Here is a 17,406-nt window from a genome sequence, read left to right as displayed (position 1 = left end):
GGCGGAGGGCGGCGAGAATCTCGCGGCGTAGTTGGGGGAGGTGGGAGGAGGAGAGGGAAGCGGCTCGGCTGGTGGGGTGTTGTTTTCGTCGCCGGGTTGGCCGGCGCTGCGTCGATGTGGTTGTTGTGGGAGATGTGAGACTGGGAAGCTTGCCTGTTTCTTTGGTATCTGCGGGGTTGGCATCGCTGAAAGAATTATTGCCGTCCTTCCCCGTTTCATCAGATCTTGGCTTCATCTCTCTTCTCTCCATTCTCTCTCTATCTCTCTCTTTATCTCTCTCTCCCTCTCTCTCTCTCTCACTATATCTCTATCTCTCTCTTTATCTCTATCTCTATCTTTATCTATATATCTCTTTTATCTATATATCTCTCTCTATCGCTCTATCTCTCTCTATATCTCTATCTCTATCTCTATCTCTCACTCTATCTCTATCTCTCCCTATCTCTCACTATCGCTCTATCTCTCTCTATATCGCTCTATATCTCTTCTCTCTCTTTATCTCTATCTCTCTCTTTATCGCTATCTCTATCTATATCTCTATCTCTCTATCTATCTCCCCTATCTCTCTCCACTCTCCCTCTCCCTCTGTCTCTCTTTCTTCTCTCCTGATCTTCCCTCTGTCTCTCTCTCCTCTTTCCTCTCTCCCCTATCTCCTCCTGTTTCTCTCTTCTCTTTCCTCTCTCCCCTCTGTCTCTCTCCTATCTCCTCCTGTTTCTCTCTTCTCTTTCCTCTCTCCCCTCTGTCTCTCTCTCCTATCTCCTCCTGTTTCTCTCTTCTCTTTCCTCTCTCCCCTCTGTCTCTCTCTCCTATCTCCTCCTGTTTCTCTCTTCTCTTTCCTCTCTCCCCTCTGTCTCTCTCTCTCTCCCCCTTTCACCTTGTCTCTCTCTCCTCTCTCCCCTCTCTCTCTTCCTTCTGCCTCTCTCCTCTCTAGCTCTCTCTTCTGTCTCTCCTTTCACCCTCTCTCCTCTGTCTCTCTCTTCTCTCTCTACTCTTTTCCCTCTGGCTCTCTCCTCTCTCCCTCTCTCCTCTGTCTTTCCTCCCCCCCTTTCCTCTATCTCTCTCTCCCTTTTTCTTCCCTCTCTCTTCTCTCTTTCTTCCCTCTCTGGTCTCTTCCTCTTTCTCTTCTCTCTCTTGGGAGTTGGTGCGACTATCTCGGCGTATATATAACGCTCAGGAGAGCGCGGAGAGAGAAGGAAATGGTAGCGGGGTTTGAACGTCTTTGTGGGTAAGACAAGGTTGAGTTTGCTGGTAAGAACAGAAAGTTTGTTTTTTCTTGTTTCTCATTACAATACGCAATGTTAGACTGGGAAATGAAGTGAAAGATGCTGAGCTGCAGACGCAAAAGAGAAGAAGGGACAAAGATAATGAGCTAGAGATGCCCAGAAAGAGAACATTACGGGTGGCTCTGACGTTAAGAAAGAGATGTACAGAAATATAAAAAAACAATATGAAATTGCTGGTGGAGTCATATCCTGCTTATGCATCTTTCACTTAGAAAATCAGAGGAGAAAATGAAAGAAAAAGGGGTGGATAGAAAATCATTTCAAACAACTAAATGACATACTGAAGTGGAGTGACTTGGACTTTTAGTTAACATAATTAGTTGTACCCACTACGTGGCTATTTGTCAGTCAACTTGGGCTGGTCAGACCTATACTTCTTGTCTAGTTATATTAAATGCTCATATCCAACAAAATCTGTATGTACACTAATTTATCCTGCAGATGCCTCTCATTATCAGAACCTAAAGACTTTACAATGTATCGCAGTGATTTTTCACACTCAGCTACCTTATCAAAAGGAGTTCCACTGCATGAATATTTAGTATCAGAAGCATCTCGTCTGATTGGCCCCATAGTTCTACCATTTTGGCTGAGATTGAAATCATATGTTTTATATTAAGGCAAGGTTCCAATGAGGTAGGTTAAAGTTACTATCTGCATAGTTATTACTGAAAGTGATACCTTCAGGTAGTATCCACCATCTTCTGACCTCTTTCATTCAAATTATTTTATTTAAAGAATAAATAATTCTGAAGTCCAAATCGACAACCCTATCTTCTGCATCCAGTTGCTCTCGTTTAGACTTCATAAAGGCGTTCCACAAAAGCTCTACCATCATTCTCCGATTAAACTTGTCTCAATATTTACCTATAAAGTTGCTTCCATATCACTCCACGAGTTGATTCTTTGGGGAAATTTTCTAAGACAGCGAATATTGTCCTTGTGCGGATATAAAAACTAGACATATCATTGATGGTGGCTCATTGGGATATTCAAATCATAATAATATTTTTATATGTCGTAAAAAAATTAAAGTCCTTGATGACTCATACAATCAAAAAGGATATAAATGATTTATAATTTTCAGATCCTAAACTTTCACCTCCTCTGGTATCATTATGGTTGGATAATAAAATGATTTATCATTATGATTGGATGATAAATGAGATTAATGCATGATAAAATTACCATATTTATTGGTTTATATATGTCAGATATCATCCAAGGGGAGAATTAATTTATAGCCTTTACAAGGGAATGAGGCAGAAGAGATGGACAAGTAAAGCTTAATCAGTTATCTTAACATAGATTTTTCTGTAATTTTTATTAATCTATTATCTAAATATATTTATAAAATATTTCATCACTCCTACTTTTAGGGCGAGCGAGGATGTTGCCTGAATAACTTTTTTTATAAGAAAGTTCAAAATAAGAGTAGAAGATAGAACGATTATAATAATAAAATAGGGATAAATAATAATTAGATAGCCAGAAGGATGTAATATTAGCGTAAATAGAATGTATTTAGTGACTTTTAAATATAAGATATAGAAAATAAAAAAAATGGAGGTAGAAGTATTGTGGAGAGAGATAATATCTTATTTTATATCATAAATAGGTGGTGCCAAAAGAGAGTAGAGAAGTGTAATAGAAGAAAGATGGAGATCAAGGTCAAAATAAATATTGTGTTGATAAGGTGGTAACCAATCTAAGAACAATGTATTTGGATTAGAGGACTCTTCTGCTTATTCAGAATCTTGTTTGGATTAGAGCCCTTAGGAAGTGATGTTCAAATCAAGACTGGTGAAGAGAAAGCACCGCTCAGCACGTTGAGCACATGACTATAAGGTTAGTGTTATTTTCATCTTTTTTGGACTCAAGTCTTCATCATTTTTCCTAGGTTATCAGCATTAATAGCCTAAGTTTTTACCAACGCACATAAGGGAAAATATTTATCTTAATCAGCCTAGTTTATCCAAATTCATTGAATAATTTTGAGAAGTTTATATAACTTTAGAATAAGAAATCATAAGTATTCTAATTGAATGCCTTAGTCAATGCTTCAGCAGTGCAGGGTGATAGTTGATGGGATTGGTGTGAGTGGAGTGAGTTGTTCAACTGCGCCATCATGTATTGTGGCAAAGATGGTTGTACATAATTATTGGTGAGTGGTAGAATTGGATGAGTGATGTAGTGAGTGATATGGATTTTGTCGTTGTCGTTGGAGACAGAGATAGAGGGAGATACATGCCAACATGTGGCTACTGATTAATATGATGAGACGAGTTACTTATAAAATATGGAGTCAAGTAACAACCAAATGAAAGGTGATACCGTGATTATAGTACTACAATTAAGCTGGTTATAGAAGATATTAGATAATGAGAATTAGGATTTAGAAGATCGCGTGAATGCAAGGATGAAATGACAATAATAAAGAGAAATGCACGGGAGTGATGCAAAGAGTGAGTTGAATATGTAAAATAATAACATGATGGTGATATGAAAATGCTAAGACATAATTAGTGAGTATATGGATGTGAGGCAATGGTGGAATGCGATAGTAAAATTGTGATGTGCCAACGATGATGTCAAGAAGAATCATCATAAGGTGAGGATAATTACCATAAATCCTTACGTCTAGCCAAGATCATGACAATTTACAAGTGCATGTATGCTCCCCCTAGTCTATGTTGCCTCACTTTGTACACACTCAAGACACCAAAAACAAGCTTGATTGATCTCGCAAGTCATTAGCTTTCAATCAGCCTACATAAGTCAGAAGCAAGTTTAAGGATGAATTTGATCATGATCCATGCCTCTATTTTAGATTGGATGGTATGGATAGAAAGAGAGATGAAGATGAATCATCCCTAAAAATTCCATAGCAATCGCCCTCATGGATTGTTAGGCATCAAGCTTTGAAGTTGGAGCAGTCCTATTCATCTATTTTTTCTCTCTCCTCTGAGGACGCCTCGCTCTGATTATTGGACATCTCACCAATGGAAAATATGAAAGGATTCAATGTTCTTTTAAACTAGAATGCAATTGTGAAAAGGGAAAGGAATTTTCAAAGAAAACAACATGGCGAGAGACAAAGAGTTTACCTGTGTGGAGAGACAAGCATCTGTACCCAGTGTGCATAGCACTATAGCCAAGGAACACGCATCTCTTTGCCCTGGGCTACAACTTGTTTTGGCGTATGGACGAAGATAGGGGTAGCACAAACATCCAAAGGTTATGAGCACATTGTAATCGGGTTTCCAATTAAACATAACTTCGGAGGGAGATTTATTGTTTAAGACAGGAGTAGTGAGACAATTTATGAGGTATGCTGCAGTCACAACTGTCTCATCCCAAACAATTTTAGGCATTTTGGCTTGGTGAAGCAGTGAAAGTGCAGTTTCAATTAGGTGTGGGGACAGGACACCCTGTGAACAATTCCATGATTTTGAAGATAAGAGCGGAGTGATTGATATTCTCCCCCCAATCTGATTGGACGTATTTTATTTTTTTTGAAAATTGATTTTCTACTTGTTTTTGAAATATTTCAAATACATTTAAAAGATCATTTTTTCATTTTAAAGGATAAAGCCAAGTATATTTACTGTAGTCATCGACAAAAACAACATAATAAGAGTGACCAGAATGAGACAGTACAGGGGATGGCCCCCATAAATCAGAGTGAATTGATTCGAGAGAATGATTGGAACCATGATGAGTGGGCATAAATGGCAATTTATGAGTTTTGGAAAGATGACATGAAGCTCAAATAAGAGTTTGATTGGAATGAAAAACAGGTACTACATATTTTCAAATCAAAATTTTAAGAATTTTGAGCTGGGGATGTCCTAGTTGCGAGTGCCAAATTGCATCAGATGTTCTTTCTCCAAGATAAGCCGCCTTAGAATGCAGTGCGTCCAGGTAGTAAAGCCCATTTCTAGTTGTTCCTTGGAGGAGAATTTTGTTGGAGTCTTTTTCCTTCACAAGACAAAATGAATCATGAAATTTGACAAAGACATTGTTTTCTGAAGTAAATTTTTGAATGGACAGTAAATTCTTGGTGATACATGGAACATGCAAGATGCTATTCAAAGAGAGAGTTTTATCAGATGTTGTAATCTTAGAATTTCCAATTGCGAGGATGTGCAAACCTGTTCCGTTACAGATTTGTAGTTGATCATTTCCTTGATAGTGTCGAGGCTGTTGTATGTTGTTTAAATTAGCAGTGGCATGGTGGGTAGCTCCGCTGTCGGGGTACCATCCGTGAGCTTCAGCATTGAAGGCTTGTGATTGATTCTGTCTGGTTCTTGAGGACAACTATATGAATTCTTGACATTCTCTAGCTCTGTGTCCGTATTGGGAGCGGATTTGACAACGAGGCTTATATGTTTGGTTTCTCCCTCATCCCCTATTGGATTGTTGTTGTTGCCGCCCACGCCAGTTATCAGTTCTCATGATGCGCTCCTATTCGGATGGGTGTCCCTGCTGCCGACGTTGCCAATTATCAGATTGTGAGTTGCGTTCCAGGTCTGATGGGTACCTCTGAGAGTGATTCCCATTTTCATTCCTGGATCCTCGTCCATAATCATTGTTTCTATAAGGCTGTTTTTGAACCGATTTGGCCATCATTGGAAAGTCGTTTCCATTCCCTCTGTGATGGTGAGCTAAGTAATCTTCGTGGGCCTTTAAATTCATGATGATCTGCTCAAAACTCATATGATTGGGATTGAGATTTGCATTGATGACGAAGGATGAGTATTCTGGAGGTAGCCCCCAAAAGAAGGTATAAATTTTTGTGGGCTCCTTGACCAGATGTCCCACAATTTCCAGATCATCCACGAACGACCTGAAATGTTTGATATATTCTTCAACAGACATCGTACCTTTGCTGATATTTGCAAATTGTCTGGTTAACTCTGTTATTCGAGACTGACTTCTCCCAACGAACACATTTTCTAGAGATTCCCATGCCTCACGTGCAGGCTTTGCTTTGGCGGCATTGGGAAGAATTTGCTCGGAGATGGTGGATTGGAGGAAGCCTACTATTTGCTGGTCAATCCTCCACCATTTGTCAAATTCTGGATTTTCAGCAGTATTCCCCTGCTGATGTGTGATGAAGACATGGGGAGAAGTATTACTCATGATAAATCGATTCAGGCCATACTCATTTAGGAAAGGCTGAACGATACTCCTCCGCAGCTGATAATTGTTTGAGCCGAGCTTGGTCGAGATGGAAATTCCGGGAGGTATGACAATGGGCACCTGCCCAATAGTAGTTCCGCTTGAGGAACTTGAAGCGTAAGGGACGCCAATTGAGGAGTCTTCTTCTCCCATTCTGAGAACGCCTCGCTCTGATTATTGGCACTAACGCCATCCTTTCCTTTCCATCTCTCCTCATTACTGACACTAATGCTTTCATATTTTCCATTGGTGGGTGAGATGTCCAATCGTCAATCATTTAATGATTGATGTGATTGCCTCATCTTCTGTGATTGTGAGAACATCAAAAGTACATACACGTAAGAAAAGACAAAAGCTATTTAAAGATCGTTATTTAATCCTTGTGACATGGCAACGTCTCACCGCTTCCCACGTCAACATATTCCTTTTCCACCCATTTCAAGAGAATGACACGCTGATGTATGTCATCCAAGTCAGAAAAGGAATAATGTTCCCCAATGATTGACATGTTAGGATCTGTATCATTTTTTAATCAGTTGTGGTGGTACATGTGGTGCACAATGTGTACCATTGCTATTTTTGACATTTATTTCTTCTTTATTTATTATTTTTCTTATCGACCTACAAATCACATTTATTGCAATTTCAATCTTGCCTTTTTCTTTCGGTCCACGTCAACTCTATGACTCAAATATTGAAAAATTTCAGATAATGAATGGGGCATTATGGCATCACAAAGCACAAAGCTATAATTGCAACTTTTTGAAATGTTTAGCATAGCTAATTACTGTGAATTCTTTTGATTGGTCACCATTGGAAAGAATCAAATGGTGACACGTGGCGGGCCCCATTTTAAGGCAAAAAAAATTAATAAATCATTATACAAGAAATATAATAAACATAATATTTCAAATTAGAAAATTTATATCTCCATGGATATATGGTCAAAAGAATCAAAAAAATATATTTTGTAAAATTAAAATAATTTCTTCAAGAATATGATGTCGGAAAAATCCTTAAAACTACCATCAAAACTTTATATATATATATATATATTTAATCATTTAAATATTGATAACACATTTATAACTGTTTTAATGTGTTCAAAATATGAAAATTTCATAGAAATAATCCAATAATTCGTGTGTTACTTCTATGTCATTAATGTAGAACGATTTTCTCCTTGTGAATTTGTCATGACATTATTCGAATATGTAATAAGTTCATTTTTGTGTGAAAATAGTCATTGCTTAAATTAGACATGCAATAAAACTTATATTTTGTCTCCAGCATTTGACACGAAGTATCACAATAAGGGGTGGTCCAAAGAGAGGAAGTTTAATCAAGCTGAATATTACAGTCAGAAAAGAGGGATTAATGTGGTATGAGTAAAAGTGAGATAGATGAGGGAAACAGAGGGAGTAAGAGAATGATCAAGAATGTATTTATCTTCTTTTGATTATCAAGGTAGGTAAGATCAAGGTTGGAAGAATATAATGTTTTGGGTTGTATTAACTGATCTATAATTGATACTTAAATGGAAATATCAGAACTATTTTTGTGTGGTCTTTGCAAGTTCAAATAAATTTAATTATGTGTCCTCAAAGCTTCATTCAACCAAGGACTTGTGAATTTGGCGTGGTCATGGTGACTTGCAACCATCAAGATAAATGAAATATAGGAAAAGAATCAATAAAATGGAATTTTGAACGCTAAAGTTAATCTCTCGACATGTTCTTTTATTCTTCCCAAAATTGGATCCAAATCTCAAATGACTTTACAGCTGGTCATTGCACCTGATATATAGATAAATACATGAGATGGATAGGAACTAAAGCCCATCTTATCTTCCTTTAATTTTCTGACCAATGAATTATAGATCAGTTCTGATAGTTCTGATATACAATATTTCCCAAGCTCAATGTCTTATCAATGTCTCTTGTTTTATTATAGTCTTTTCTTCCGTGATGGTGTTGTATATTCCCAAGCTCAATGTCTCTTATTTTATGATCGATGTGCTCCAATGGAACAAGATTACCTCACTCTTCAATCAAGTCCAATTGAGTTGTAAAATCTGTCCTGATTTTGATACATTGAATGTTGTAAAATGTGGCCACTCAAAACAGGAAACATATTCTCAGCCATTATTTTTTCAAAGATACATGATATTATCTTTTCTGGTGGAGACAGAATCAGCCCACCTAGAAACATAATTGACTAAAATAATAATATATTCATTATAAAAAGATGATTTAAAAAGTCTCATGAAATTTATTCTTTATGGATAAAAGATACAATAAAAGGAAATATCTCCTTTTTACTGATGAACCCCAAATAAGGCATGAAATTACTCATATCTTAAGGCCATTTTGGGATAATTTTATGTGTATTCTCTATATTTTTAATTTGGATTTTCATTTCATTCATTAAATAGAAAACTTCTTAAACCAACAGTTTTTAATGTAATTTTTACATATTCTACAAGTCGAATTATTTCTTGGTAAAATTTTAAAAAAAAATTATTGAATTTGATTATTCTAATGATCCCTCTAGTATGTCGGTTTATGTTTTTGAAGGGAGGAAATCAAAGTTGAAGAAAGAAATAAAAAGAGAGAGATAGATAAAAAATTTATATATTAAATTTTTGGATTTTAAGTGGCAGCAAGGGCTGAGCCAAGGAGTAGCAGCGCCCAAGCCAGCCACAAGCAGTCAAGTGCTGCGCGCTCAACCCGAATGGCAGCCAAAAAGTATTGGCACCCAGTGCAAGCCCCATCAATCCAACAAGGAGCCTACCAAGGAACATATAGGGAGCACATAGAGGCCCATGATAGTCAAGCCCGTGCATGCGGAAGAGGGAAGTAGTAATATATTCAATAGTAATACCCACTTAGCATTTATATAGCAGCCAAACTTTTTTAAAGTTTCCAATGTGGGATAAACACTAACCAATTATTCTTAGTTATGTGTCGAGCCAGGCCAAAAATCAACAAACGAATCACAACCCAACGGATCACATTCCTAAAAGAAGTAGAATGACATTATGATTGGGCTTCGAGACAACCCAGCCCAGAGCCCGCTTCATAACAAGCTTCTTTAATTATTCAGATATAATCTTGACCGTCCAATTTTCTTATGAGATTGGATGGCGAGATCTTCTCATCTTTTTTCATTTGTATTTATTTCCTTTTGTAGGCTTCTAATAGGCTGCGACAGTTAACGAGGCCAGAGGGCTCCTTCGATATATGAATCGCAGTGTGGGATGACGTTAGGGCCCTAACTACGACATTCCCTGCCCTGAGGCCTGCGTACTTATTGGGAGGGTGTGTTCGCGAGAGACTCACGATCTGTAAGGACTGAGTCCAATTAGTGTTACGATACACTAAGGGTGGTGATGCCCAATCTTTCAGGCCATCGCCCCCATATGTGGTGATACACTACGGACGGTGCGCATGCCGGTTCGCGCATAGGTGCAACGGATCAGGTGAAGTTTGTGTGTGTTGGGCGCGCGGGCTGACAGGCGGGAGCGTGTGGACGCCAAGCGCCGTGCGCCAGCGCCAAGTGCCACGAGCGGGCGCCAACACTTCATGCAAGCGCCAAGCACCACGCGCAGGCGCAGGACGCGCAGGTCGGGTGGCATGTCACGGGTGCAGCGCGCGGAGTTGTGTGGGATGTCGCGCAGCGGCTGCATGGGCAGCGCATGCATCGCGTGTGCGGGGCGCGGGCCAGGCAACACCCGTGCTGGCTGGTGGGCACATGCGTAGCGACAAGACTGGTGATCACCACGCCCGTGGGCGCGCAGCGTCTGACCCGTGGACACATGTGTAGCGGCAGGGCTGGTGGACGTGCTCGCGTAGAGCGACAGGCCTTGAGGTAGTGAGGCGACACTACCCTGGCGTGATGTGCCTCGTCTCGTTACTATGTATCATACCTGGTCTTCCCCCATGTAACGATCATGGCTACGATGTAACTCCTTATGATATTAATGTAATGACCCTATTCCTTGACAGGGCTGCATTCCCACACTCTCCTCTAACCCCTTCTACATGATCTTAAGCAATTGCAAAGACTTCTGCAGGAAGAAATCAAGGCTGCTCCAAACACTGAGGCCGACACGTGCCAAATTCGAGTGATAGTCATTCACCCTTTATCACATAATATCCACCTGTCACAGGAAATTTCATTTATGACCACCCTTTTTCATCATTATCCTCTGGTTTGACGTCAGTTTCCAGTCAAGGGAGGACTATCAGGGCAATCTGATGGCTTGGGAGGACCCCCAAGGCTGTCCCAGTACATCGACGCCCATGGGAGGTCCATCACAAGCCTTTAAAGGGGCTCAACAGCCCTTAATTCAGCATCTTCCAGTTCATATTCTTGGTAGCAACATGACACCCAACTAGAGCGCATCTAGCAAAATTGGATGTTGTGACACCTCCAAGAAGGCTTGGCTTGTTCAAGAAGGCGCTGAAGAAGGAATAGAATATCCCGAAAGTGCCTGAGCACGGAGGAGGATGGCTGAGATGCACCACAAAGCCATGGGATGGGGAACGACATCCTCGTCTGCAGCCGTTGGAATCTAGTCAATGCCAGTGATCCTCCGAATCTTCTTGGTAGATATCTATTTTATACTTCTAATTCTTCACTGATTTTCGGTACAAATCCATGTTGCAATCCGGTTTTGATTCTTGTTCAATAGCTTATCTTCATTGAGGTATTTTCACAAACAGCTTTTAGGCAATGATGATTTCAACTTATTTTATTCTGATTTAATATTATAAAAAATACCAATTAAATATATTACCTATATAGATCATATTTATATTATTTTAAGCTCACCATAAATATAAAACATTAAAAATACGTAATTATACTCCTCTTAATTATCTTCTATCTTCTCTTAACCTCTCTTTCTTGCTCTCTCTCACTCTCTCTCCCTATCTCTCTCAATCTATTTAATTAAACTATCTTAAATATGTCTAAATGTTAATATACATATCATATCTTACATATAACTTACTGTAAATTAAATAAATGACCTTCTTATCTTCTACTAAAAATAGGCTATAATTATTCTATCTCCCAACTCATCATATGTACCTCTTATACTATCTATCTTAGTATCATCCTTTATTCTAAAACTATAAATCTAATTCATAATCGTTCTTGCTAACTAATTGGAAAATCAAAAAAGAATTTTAAACATAAGAGGTGATATAGTGATATTATCTTATTACTATCTCAACTCTCCCTTTCACTGCTCTCTATAACTACATAATAGTAGTTATTATTACATATAAACTTAATTCTCTTAAATTATAACTCAACAGTTAAATTCACCTTAAGAGGACAGTCACTGTGGAGATGACCTCGCTCCGACTATTCATTTGAGTGGGTTTTCTATATTTAACTTCATTTAATTTAAGCAAATTAAAAGTACAATGACATTAAATTAACATCGTAATTTTCTCCATCAATTATGTCCCTCCTTGATATTATTTTGAAGTCATGGTATTTCAAACATGTCTCTGATTCAATTGATTATATTTCTGACAGTGGGATAACAGAAACAACATTGAAATTTGTCCCACATAAGGTGATGACTGATACATACCAAGTATGTCTTCCAGTTTATATTTTTGAATGTATCATTTCAAATTGTTTTTGCTCATAAATGGTAAAATTCAGGGTAATCCCATAACTTGAGTCTCATATAAAATTATGAATTTATACATTTCTCTATACTAAAATTATGGAATTATTTTTAATTCTAGGTAATTTAATATCAAGGATATTCTCTTCTATGGACATCTAGAAGTGATGTTTAAAGAAAATTATCAAAAATATATGTTTAGGAATCAAAAATTATCTTCAATAAGTGATCGGCAATATGATTCTAACTCCATGTCATGTCCTATGCAAGGAATTTATACATTTTCTCTGTAATAAAATTATGGAATGCTTCCTACTGATAGGTAATTTTGTATCAAGGATATTCTCTTCTATGGACATCTAGAAGTGATTTTTTAAGAAAATTGTCAAAAGTATGTCTTTGGGAGTCAACAATCATCTTCAATAAGTGATCAGCAATATGATTCTTAATCCATGTCATGTCCTCAATTTTGATGTTGACTTCCAACAATTTACATACCTAAAATTCAATCACAACTTATTATCCTTCTTGTTTGGAAGGTATCTAAGGGATGGGAGATCACTGACGAGAATCACTTGAGTGATGGAACCATATGTGTCCACCAAACTAGTCACACATTCTACATTGATTCAATATTGGTTGATAGAATATATTAATGTAATGCATATCTGATTCATATAATGAATTCCATGAATACATGCAATGACTAAGTGAATTAGGATGAGATTATAGTAATACTAATTTTTAAATGTGTGTTCTAAAGAGTCCCATTTAAGTTGTACTTAAGAAGGGCATCAAACTATTACAATAAAATATCACTATCTAGTCTCACTCATGTGATGAGTATGGCTGATGCATTCACCATAGGTTTAAAGAGACTAAGGAAAGGTATTGATTGCTCTTTGGGACAATATTTCACTCATTTATACCTATAAATCCCCTAATGGTAGTATTCCTAAATTCGAGTCAGTTTGATATGTGTCATATTTTTATATGTGATCTTTAGACTTGAGACACCAAAAACATATTTCATAATGGAAAAATGTATTTTGACTAGGATATATGAGTTCCTTATCATAGGATATCAATTAATATTAGCTCAAATTCAGCAACAGGTTTAGAAAGGTGATTGAATAGTCAAGATGGGATCATCCAACCTTCATATAAGAAAAGACACTTCAAGAATAATGATGTGATGAAGTCCTTGGCCATGGTAGTATCAAAATTTCTATCAAAATTTAAATATAGCATTGTGGATCTTATAGAGCATGACTTGTAGCTTGGCTTCCCACAATATGGCAGCTCAAAATATAGATTGGATCAAATAAATCATGATCAACTAATACATATATATGTGTGTGTGTGTTTAATTAATAAGGTTTCCTAATAAAGGTTAATGGACATTAGAGCCATTGACAATATTGATACATAAGAGGAGAGGATAACACGCAAAAAACCTATTAGATGTCAAAAGATATACATAACTTTTAGGGATTTTTATGAATAAATTACATTAAGTATAAATATTAGAAATCCCCATACAAAATTCATAAGGGCAAGAGTTCTTCAAGTTCCCATCCTTCTTCTCACTTCTCTCCTTGGACGCATTCCCTCCTGATGCAACGGTGATAAAATTGATGGTAGATAAATAAAGGGGATCACTTATATCAAGAGGAGATTACAAATGTCAAAGATCTTTTAAATACATCTATAAGGAAAAAACCTAAATGGCTCATCACAATTTTCTTAAAGAGCAGACGAATCATGGATTCCATTCATGCAAAAGATTTTCAATAGCTCGGATTTTACTTTGCTTTAAAGGTCTGTTATGACTCCATTTTTCTTTCAATGTGAAAATTTTATCATCATCCCAACCTCAAAACCCAAAAATTTTCTTTTCTAGGGAAGAAATTCCAAAGAGAATTTTTTTTCAAATCAATACAATTTTCCTTCTACAATTTTTTTCGTGTTTAAAATAATGAGTGGTCTCTTCTCAACTCGTTGAATGAGTAATCACCCCAAGGCACATTTTAAAATGGTATTCATTGATGATGCTTCCATTAAGACTTTGTTCAAGGCTTGGGATACCTCTAATATAGCTGTGCCCATAAAATCCTCATTTTTGCCCAGTGGTGTTGTCTAGGGTTCAAATTTTCTAAAAAATACTTATACATTTATAATATTACTCTACCCATGCAATAGAAAACAGGAGAAAAATTAATGTTCCGTGGGGATGATTTTTGAATGACAACAATCTCTTACTTCTCTACCCCAACTCCTAAGGAAGACATTGAGTGACCTAATACTACTCTCCCTTGAAATCTGAAATGTGATTTCTCCCGATTAAACTATAGTCTCCTATTCATTCTCTTGTACAAGATTTTGGACCAATTAGATAGGTATTTCAATAGTTTTGCCAATTTTTGAGAAACCACCCATAAATACTTCCATGTTCTCTAACAGCACGCTAGTTCTTACATTATTCTACTGAATTTTACATATTTTTCATGTATTGAAACTATAATATATGCATCTATCATCATGAAATACATTAAATATATTATTGCAATGATATTCTGGTTTCCTAGATTTTTTGGTATTTTAATGGATTTTTCAAATATCATGTCCATGAAGAAATAAATTAATTTAACATATATTTTAAGGGTATATCGAAATGGTTTTACGAATTGAAATGTCACTAAATAACGTTTAACATTGTTGTGCCATGTGTCTCAGTTCACTGTTGGGGCCAATTTACTGTGTGGATTGTGGCCAATTCACTGTTGGGACCAATGATTGGCTGTGTCGATCAATGCAAAAATTTGCAATTATGACATTGTGATTCATGATGCCTTAATGCATGAATCACAATGCCATAACTGCAATTTTTCTCACAGCAGGGACATGTGGAAACATGAGAGAAAAGTGATGACTAACATCATAGTAAATTTTATTTTCATGATTGTTAAATGTGACAAGAAGGAAGAGACACATACCAGCACTCAAAATATGGTGACCAAAATTTCCATACATTCAGCACAAACTTCATAAGATGCATGCACATATGGCAAAACTTGGGCATTTAAATGTAGAAAATGAAGATGTTTTATTGAATCCAAGAACGTGTTTGACATGTATCAGTTCACAATAATAAATACATATATCACATCATTAATCTTTCTCAATATTGGGGATTCCAATGAAACATTGGGTATCAATAAGGAGAAGAAAGACCAATAACTTAGAATGATCTAACTTCAGATAAGAATATTTGTCAAACTTGAAGGAGTTTATTACTGTACTTCCATGGACAGTTTTATTTATATTATGTACTCATTGATATAATGCATCTAAAAATAAACCCCCATTTTCATGCACAACAATCTTATCTTTTCTTGTGCATATTTAGGCCCAGTTAAAGAGGAGATTTTATGAACCATCAAGAGTATGTGATTTTCTAATTCACAGAGTAAATGAGGACACAATGGCAGTGGAGGGCTTTCCTTTAACAACAAATTGCCTAGATTGTGTCAAAACATGAGAATATAAGGTAAGTTCCTAACACTTATGTTGTCCTCATCTTCTCAACACCAATCTCTATCCATCCATATATTTACAGTTCACACTTCATCATCTTCTGTTCATTTACCATGGCCCCCATTATGTATACAAAATTTATGTTTATTAACTATTAAATATATTTATATATCTACTTATCACCCATCTCATTCCTTCACATTTCTATGTATCATCCCTCATCTCTCTTATATCTCTGTATTCCTTATATTTTTTTCTTATAATATTTCTGTTATTCTTTATTACATTCTTCTCTCTCCATCTTATTCATCAATATTTATTATCCTATTAAATACCCCATCTCATCCTCTAAAGTCATTTCACCATTTGAAAAAATTAATTAATTCACTAATCACCATTCTCTATGGAGATGACCATAACTATATAATCATATTTTTAAGGTTCCATTTCTTACAAGCTTGTCTTGAGTAGATTGACAAGCTTCCTTCAAAGCATGTAAATTTTCTCCTCTTGATCATTTGAGTGGTCTTTATCATTGTCCTTTGATTTCTGAGTGACGGTTAGATCTTATGATGTGAGCTCCTTCCTCCTCTGTTTTTTCATCTCATATGTGATGCGTGATTTAACAAGCTCATCCACTGATGTCTCATCCAGATATTTTTATTCTTTGATTGCCCTAATCTTCATACTCCTCTCTTGTGAAAGAGAACTCAAAATATTATGGCTAGTGTCAAGATTAGAAAACACTTTACCCAGGGTTTTGATTGAGTTAAAGATCTTGTTAAGCTGACTCATCATCTCCCCTATCTCCTCGCTGTCATTCATTTTGAAAAGCTAAAACTCAGTCATTGGCATCCCTAGACTTGTTATTTTGACTGTGGATGTACCTTGATAGGTGGTACATAATTTATCCCATATATCTTTAATAGTGCAAAGAGATGAGATATTCTCGTGTTCAGATGGATCTATGCAATGTAGGATTATGTTCATGGCTTTTGAATTCAGAGATAGAGTATTTTCATCGCCTTATCTAGTTTGACACACAAGCCTTTATTCAAGATGTTCCAGAGCTTGATACTAATGCCCATTAGGAAAATCCTCAGCCTACTTTCCTTGTAGGAAAAATTAGCGTCATCAAAAAAAGCGGGACTGAAGTGATGGAAATATATGTGGTCAGCAAGCCAATCACACAATCCACATCCCATTCTATATTCATAAATACAACATATTCATTATAGTGCATGTCTCATGCTTATAATGAAGTCCATGAATACAAGATCGGACTACCTACTTAGTATAAATCGAGGAAGGCCCTGAACGAAATTCACCCACACCAGAATTTTTCAGGGGTCTTCCCCTTCTTCTCCCTTCTCCTCACATCCCCTCTCCAACCCCTATGTGATCGAGACGATGTAACAACGACGACAGAGAAAGAACAGAGCTCATCGATGAGGAGGAGATTCGACATGCCAAGGGTCGTGTGGATACGTCTAGAGGCTGTACACTTGAGCAGCTCGACTCGTCTCACTCTGAGATCCAAGAAATCACGGATTTGATCAGTGCAAAGGTACTTCATTTTATGGTTTTATCGATGTTGTTCGATTCCGTTCAAGTCCTCCGCTGTGGAATATTTTGATTTATTCATCCATACCAAGGCCTCTAGAACCCAACATGAAGTCAGTTTATATAGCTTTAGGATCTACTCTAGACATCGATTGTGGTTTCAAAATCTAGCTTAGCTCTGATACTGCG

This window comes from Wolffia australiana, chromosome 6, assembly GCF_029677425.1.
Source record: "Wolffia australiana isolate 7733 chromosome 6, ASM2967742v1".
Taxonomy (NCBI): Eukaryota; Viridiplantae; Streptophyta; class Magnoliopsida; order Alismatales; family Araceae; genus Wolffia; species Wolffia australiana.
The sequence above is the reverse complement of the archived record's forward strand: the minus strand, read 5'-3'. Positions refer to the sequence as shown.